Source organism: Drosophila pseudoobscura, chromosome X, assembly GCF_009870125.1.
Source record: "Drosophila pseudoobscura strain MV-25-SWS-2005 chromosome X, UCI_Dpse_MV25, whole genome shotgun sequence".
Classification (NCBI taxonomy): Eukaryota; Metazoa; Arthropoda; class Insecta; order Diptera; family Drosophilidae; genus Drosophila; species Drosophila pseudoobscura.
The window spans coordinates 9,284,703-9,290,780 of NC_046683.1; the positions used below are offsets into that span (position 1 = coordinate 9,284,703).

At 47.7% G+C, this 6,078-nt stretch overlaps 2 long non-coding RNA genes across 5 annotated transcripts; one reads left to right on the forward strand and one right to left on the reverse strand.

Moving 5' to 3' along the window:
• Positions 1 to 926: 926 nt before the first annotated feature.
• On the forward strand, positions 927 to 1,972 carry LOC26533826 (uncharacterized). 2 transcript variants are annotated; one of them, XR_001452883.2, is made up of 3 exons: positions 927 to 1,444; positions 1,498 to 1,610; positions 1,684 to 1,972. It is a non-coding gene; the product is annotated as an uncharacterized lncRNA (long non-coding RNA). The 2 variants fall into 2 exon arrangements; XR_004469896.1 differs by having other exon boundaries at positions 929 to 1,444; positions 1,677 to 1,972.
• Positions 1,973 to 3,683: 1,711 nt separating this feature from the next.
• LOC117184498 (uncharacterized) lies at positions 3,684 to 4,827 on the reverse strand. Of its 3 annotated transcripts, none has more exons than XR_004469895.1 (3): positions 4,211 to 4,827; positions 4,045 to 4,157; positions 3,684 to 3,966 (listed from the first exon to the last, which is right to left on the reverse strand). It is a non-coding gene; the product is annotated as an uncharacterized lncRNA (long non-coding RNA). The 3 variants fall into 3 exon arrangements; XR_004469894.1 differs by having other exon boundaries at positions 3,716 to 3,971; XR_004469893.1 differs by having other exon boundaries at positions 3,716 to 3,978; positions 4,211 to 4,826.
• Between the last annotated feature and the right edge of the window lie 1,251 nt (positions 4,828 to 6,078).

Below are 6,078 nucleotides of genomic sequence, written 5' to 3' on the forward strand. Positions count from 1 at the left end.
TGTTTTTATTTTGTGTTGATGAAGGCATTGTGTGTGGATGGGCCAGAGCCCCGGCCCATTCCATTTCCAGTCATTTCCGCTCAATCCCATCTATTCCTCGCCTCTTCCACCCATTCCGGGCGAGTCAATTCCACTTTAAGAGCAAATCAAGCGTGAAATGAGCGAAAGCTTTAAAATTTGAATTTCTGGTTACTGTTTCGGCTTCCTTCTGCACTTTCTCCCCCATCCTCTGCTTGTACTGTTATTCATGCATACGGAAAAAGTGGCAGCTGGAAAAAGCATTGAGTTTTCCCGCCAGGAGAAGCGGCGCTCAAGGGGGAGGGCCAGCTGCAGGGCTAGAAAGCAATCAGAAACAACAAAAGAACAGGCCAAAACTTCTAACCGAATTCGCCTGGATGGAGAGGCTGGAAAGGAAAGAAGAACGCTAAGGTGAGAGGTGTAAGTGAAATTTGCAAATTTCCATATGAAATGGGTCTGCGGCGAAGAAGGACCCGAAACGTATAGAAAAACAAAACGCAAATAATGTCTATCGAAAACAAATCAATCACAGAAACTTCCTGTGTCTCCCTGAAGCAATCGAACACATGGAAATACGCGAATAAACCAACAGAAATACATTATTCTCGGATATAGAAATCCCAGGGCTTTTTCTCAGCTTTTTCTTGAACGCCTTGCGGCTGTTTCCTCTTTGCTGGATCGGATCAGAAACTAATGGGCGACTGGTCACCGAATTATTACCATATGCCTACTACTAGTTACGACTCTACGAAGTTATGGTTACCGATCAAATATCAAACGTAGACAGCCGCTTCGAATGTGTCAGTGTCGTTGTGTTGAAGTTGTGTCGTTCAGAATTTCAGTCGTAGGGAAGCATTCACATGCTACGGAGCTAGTTCCAGGGCCTGGGCTAAAGGCGGAGGGTGGAAGCCAAGCCCCTACTTCCACCCGTAAAAGCAATCAGTCGTGTGACTCTGAGCAGACGTGGGTGCATGTCGTCCGGGAGAAGTTCGCAAGGTTCTGAAAACGGCCAGCCTTTTGAGGAGTTCAGCGTAGGATGTTGGTCAAGCGATGATCAATGGCGAGATGTTTGCTCCTCCGTGGAGCAGCTAAGCCAGATCCCGAGGCAGCTGCTTCTTACGGCCGTGAATTGCAGATCGAGTGGAAGGCACGGCGGACTCAGACTTCAAGATCCACTTCAGCTCACTTCGCACCTTTATGACGAATAGGACACATAAAAGTGGTGAGTGGTGCCGAATCTGGAGACTTGTGTGGGGGGCGCCTGTCATTACAAGGCAGTTCGAGCGGATCGCTCTTTCCTTGAGAAGTCTCCCTTATTGGAATCGATTTCGCACCTGACCGTCTGAGAGAAGGGCGATCAGAGTGTGGATCGATTGCAGGGTCCCTCAGCCCCGACATTGTGGAGGAGAAGTTACAGCTCGAGCAGGTAAGACGCGTCGAACAGCCCTTTCCACCGCTTACAACGTCCCTACACCACAGAAGCACGGATGATTCGCTCGATTCGCTGGTCGATCTGTTGATATTGTGCCTAGTACTACGATGCGACTAAACCAGTGGGATGTTCTGTACTCTGCACAACTTCACTCGATGAGGTGAGTCCCGAGTCCTGAACCGCATATGCTATCTACATCCAAGGTAATCCCTACCTCTTTCCGCAGATCCAAGCAAAGCTCTACAACCATTCTCAAGGGCCCTTGTGGTGCCTTGTGGTGACATACCCCCAGCACTGGTCTCCATACATCTCTGCCAACGTCTCTTTGCGCTGAGATCTGCAGTTCAGCTTTCGCGTCTGCCCGGGGTTCCACGCAAGATTGCTTCAAGACTTGGGAACACTCATCGCGAGAGAGCTTCTATACCCGGGGACGCCCCTCGCCTACGACTGCTGGCTCTTGTTGCTTCAGATCCAATTTCGAAAGGAAATATACAAATTAAATGTCACTGGTTTTTACGCTCAGGTCAGAGTTTTCTTCAGATTTAATGGTTATTTGCAAGTTTAGGGACTTCTCTAGATCGTTAATCTGTGGTTTCTTGAGCATGAGCTTATCCTGAAAGTGTTCTATCAGAGTGAAAAAGAGATGCTCCAGTGCTAGCGATTCCCCACAGAATTGCAGGCAATACCCAGAGATTTGCCGGCAATCTCTCAAGGCACCTACTGGAAGCCAGTGGATATTTCTAGGAGGCAAAACCTTGACCAGTGCGGAGTTCGACACAGTCGACACAATCGAGAGGGAAAGTTGTGGTGCAACCAACAAGCGTTTTTAATTGATTTCCCAACTAGAACTAGAGCTTCCTCTTTTTCATCCTCCTCCTCGGGGTCACCCACTCTTCGCCATCCACCGCTTTTATGTGTGGATGTGGACGTATGTGTGTGTGTGTGTGTGTCTGAAAAGTTTACAATAATTTTTGAACATTCAATGGCCGCAACTAAAAACGCCAAATGCCATTGAGGGAATGAGGGAGTGGGCGGCCAAGGGTTGGCTGTTGGGGCTCAATCCACAACTGAGACCCTATCACGGAAAAGCGATGACAAAACAGGAATCTGGTCGGAAGGGGGCGATGAATGAATGAAAACTTTTCCCAGCATTTGTCTGCTGGCATATTTTGAAAAGCAGTTTTCGAAAATGCACACACACAGAGTAGGGAATACGAGTAGGGACGGACACACATGCGAACAAGCTGGGAGTTCAAAGTTCAACGCATGATTGTGGAAATGGAATTGCCAAAGTTGGTCAACGGAGGAGGCTGGTGGAGTGCTACCGAACGGGGCAGCCGTCCGTCCTAGGGCGCAAAAAAGTTGCAACAACACAAAATAGACCAAAATAAAAGAATATATATTTGAATACCCTCGCGAAAGTAGATCTGTCTTTGACCAGATATTCTCAACGCAACAAAGCCACCATCACCATCAAAAGATGAGTCGTCTATCTGTTTCCAGCCTTCGGGGTTTTCACAGACCCCTACGCCGTATACAGTACAGGATCCCTAAACAGTATAGTACTATCGGAACACTCTTGTTTCGAAAGATAGTCCGACTATATATCGGATGTGTGTAGCCAATGAACCATCGATTCGCGAGGGTACAAAATTCCTCGAAACCCCAAAACCAGACTCCGTTGCTTCTACTTTTTTATATAAATATATATTTTTTTGGGTGACATTTTCTGCTTCCCTTCCCCTTCAGTTCTTATACTTTTTTGCATAATTTCCTGTTCTCCCTCGCTCTCGCTATCTCTGTTTCTGTCCTCCCACTTCTCCTGTTTGGTTTGTTGTCATTTTCGATGACAGTTTCGTTGGGGCTGCCTTTTGTCCACAGTGCGAGACAGCAGAATGACCAATACCACCCACTGTCGTGCCCCTTCAATGGGGGGTGACACATGTGGGTCGAGGCGGTGGCGGCGGCGGAGGTGCACAGCTGTGTGCGAATCATTTTAATTTCATATCTGAATTCCAAAGTTCCTAATTGAAATTGCTCTGCGGCTCTCCCCAACCCAATGACGGTGGAAAAGAGAGCAAAGGAGGCAGAGAAGGAGTTAAGATGGGAAGAAGGCAGAGGATATGGAGAAGAAAGTGAAAAAGAGAAAGGGGAACACCCAACAGAAGATAAGATATAATAAAATACCACTGAAATAAGTGCATACGTATGTATGGCAGCTATACAATTTTGATTTTTGTATATAAATGCATTTAATTTTATTTGTATATCCCTTCGAAACTGGTTCCGATATTCAACAAGACCCAGCAGTCGTAGGCGAGGGGCGTGCCCGGGTATGGAAGCTCTCTCTTGAGTGTTCCAAAGTCTTCAAGCAATCTTGCGTGGAACCCCGGGCAGACGCGAAAGCTGAACTGCAGATCTCAGCGCAAAGAGACGTTGGCAGAGATGTGTGGAGACCAGTGCTGGAGGTATGTCACCACAAGGCACCACAAGGGCCCTTGAGAATGGTTGTAGAGCTTTGCTTGGATCTGCGGAAAGAGGTAGGGATTAGCTTGGATGTAGATAGCATATGGGATTCAGGTCTCGGGACTCACCTCATCGAGTGAAGTTGTGCAGAGTACAGAACATCCCACTGGCTTAGTCGCATCGTAGTACTAGGCACAATATCAACAGATCGACCAGAAACTCGAGCGAATCATCCGTGCTTCTGTGGTGTAGGGACGTTGTAAGCGGCGGAAAGGGCTGTTCGACGCGTCTTACCTGCTCGAGCTGTAACTTCTCCTCCACAATGTCGGGGCTGAGGGACCCTGCAATCGATCCACACTCTGATCGCCCTTCTCTCAGACGGTCAGGTGCGAAATCGATTCCAATAAGGGAGACTTCTCAAGGAAAGAGCGATCCGCTCGAACTGCCTTGTAATGACAGGCGCCCCCAGCACAAACCTCCAGATCCAGCACCACTCACCACTTTTATGTGTCCTATTCGTCATAAAGGTGCGAAGTGAGCTGAAGTGGATCTTGAAGTCTGAGTCCGCCGTGCCTTCCACTTCGATCTGCTATTCACGGCTGTAAGAAGCAGCTGCCTGGGGATCTGGGGCTTCGCTGCTCCACGGAGGAGCAAACATCTCGCCATTGATCATCGCTTGACCAACATCCTACGCTGAACTCCTCAAAAGGCTGGCCGCTTTCAGAACCTTGCGAACTTCTCCCGGACGACATGCACCCACGTCTGCACAGAGTCACACGACTGATTGCTTTTACGGGTGGAAGTGGCGGGTTGGCTTCCACCCTCCACCCTCCGCCTTTAGCCCAGGCCCTGGCACTAGCTCCGTAGCATGTGAATGCTTCCCTACGACTGAAATTCTGAACGACACAATCTCAACACAACGACACTGACACATTCGAAGCGGCTGTCTAAGGTTGATGTTTGATCGGTAACCATAACTTCGTAGAGTCGTAACTAGTAGTAGGCATATGGTAATAATTCGGTGACCAGTCGCCCATTAGTTTCTGATCCGATCCAGCAAAGAGGAAACAGCCGCAAGGCGTTCAAGAAAAAGCTGAGAAGAAGCCCTGGGATTTCTATATCCGAGAATAATGTATTTCTGTTGGTTTATTCGCGTATTTCCATATGTTCGATTGCTTCAGGGAGACACAGGATGTTTCTGTGATTGATTTGTTTTCGATAGACATTATTTGCGTTTTTCCATCGACAGGGAGCACTTCTCCCAGTCCCATAATATAGGAAAAAGCCGCAAATGTCAAAAGCTAAAACCAAAAAACCGAGAAACTGTAAATGAGAATGGTCTAGGCGGGGAAACGCGGGAGGAGAAACTATTTAATTTAATTTCAATTAAAGAAGGACAAAAGCAATGTAACGTTACTTGCTCCTCTAGCTTTGATCTGAATTCCACTCAGGTTTATTTTGTGACCCACATTCCTTTCGACTCTTTTCCGTTCGAGTGTTCCTCTGTCCACTTTTTGGAGCTTCGTATGACACTCTGCTCTTCTTTGAACATCGAGTGTTCCTCGGTACACTCTTCCACTAATTCCCCTTTCCATAATCTATCTTCTATCATCAATCGTCATGCGGCTCTCGACTTTTGCTCCTGGTCAGCCACTAGACATGTTCGAACGGAATACCTCAAAAATCTCTCAACCGACAATCAGTGAGTGTGTCTTCCTCTCTCTCATTCTTGGTCTCTCTTTCTCTCACTGCCATCAAGCAGCAATCAACATAAAACAAAGACGAAGATGGCTGATGGCAAACGGCAGTGGGGAAGGGTGGGTCTGTGGGGCAAGTGTATAAAAATTAAGCTCAATTACCAGAAATTTACAACATCAATAAAATAAGTGAAGAGTGCTCAACACTCGCACACACAGAGAAGGGGGTTTGTGGGAGAAAAGGGAGGAGCAGCAGTAAAGCACCGGCAACAGAAGCAGCAGTCAAGGTACATCAATGTAAGGTAAGAGGCCAGATGGCAGATCCAACCAACAAAAATGCCACTTGAGGGGGTGTACCTCACCTTATATAAATATCGCTTGCGGGAGAAGGAGCGGAACAGCAGCAGCTACAACGGAGCGTGCACGTGTGAGCGGGTGTGAGTTGGTGTGGAGGCGGGCCCCAAA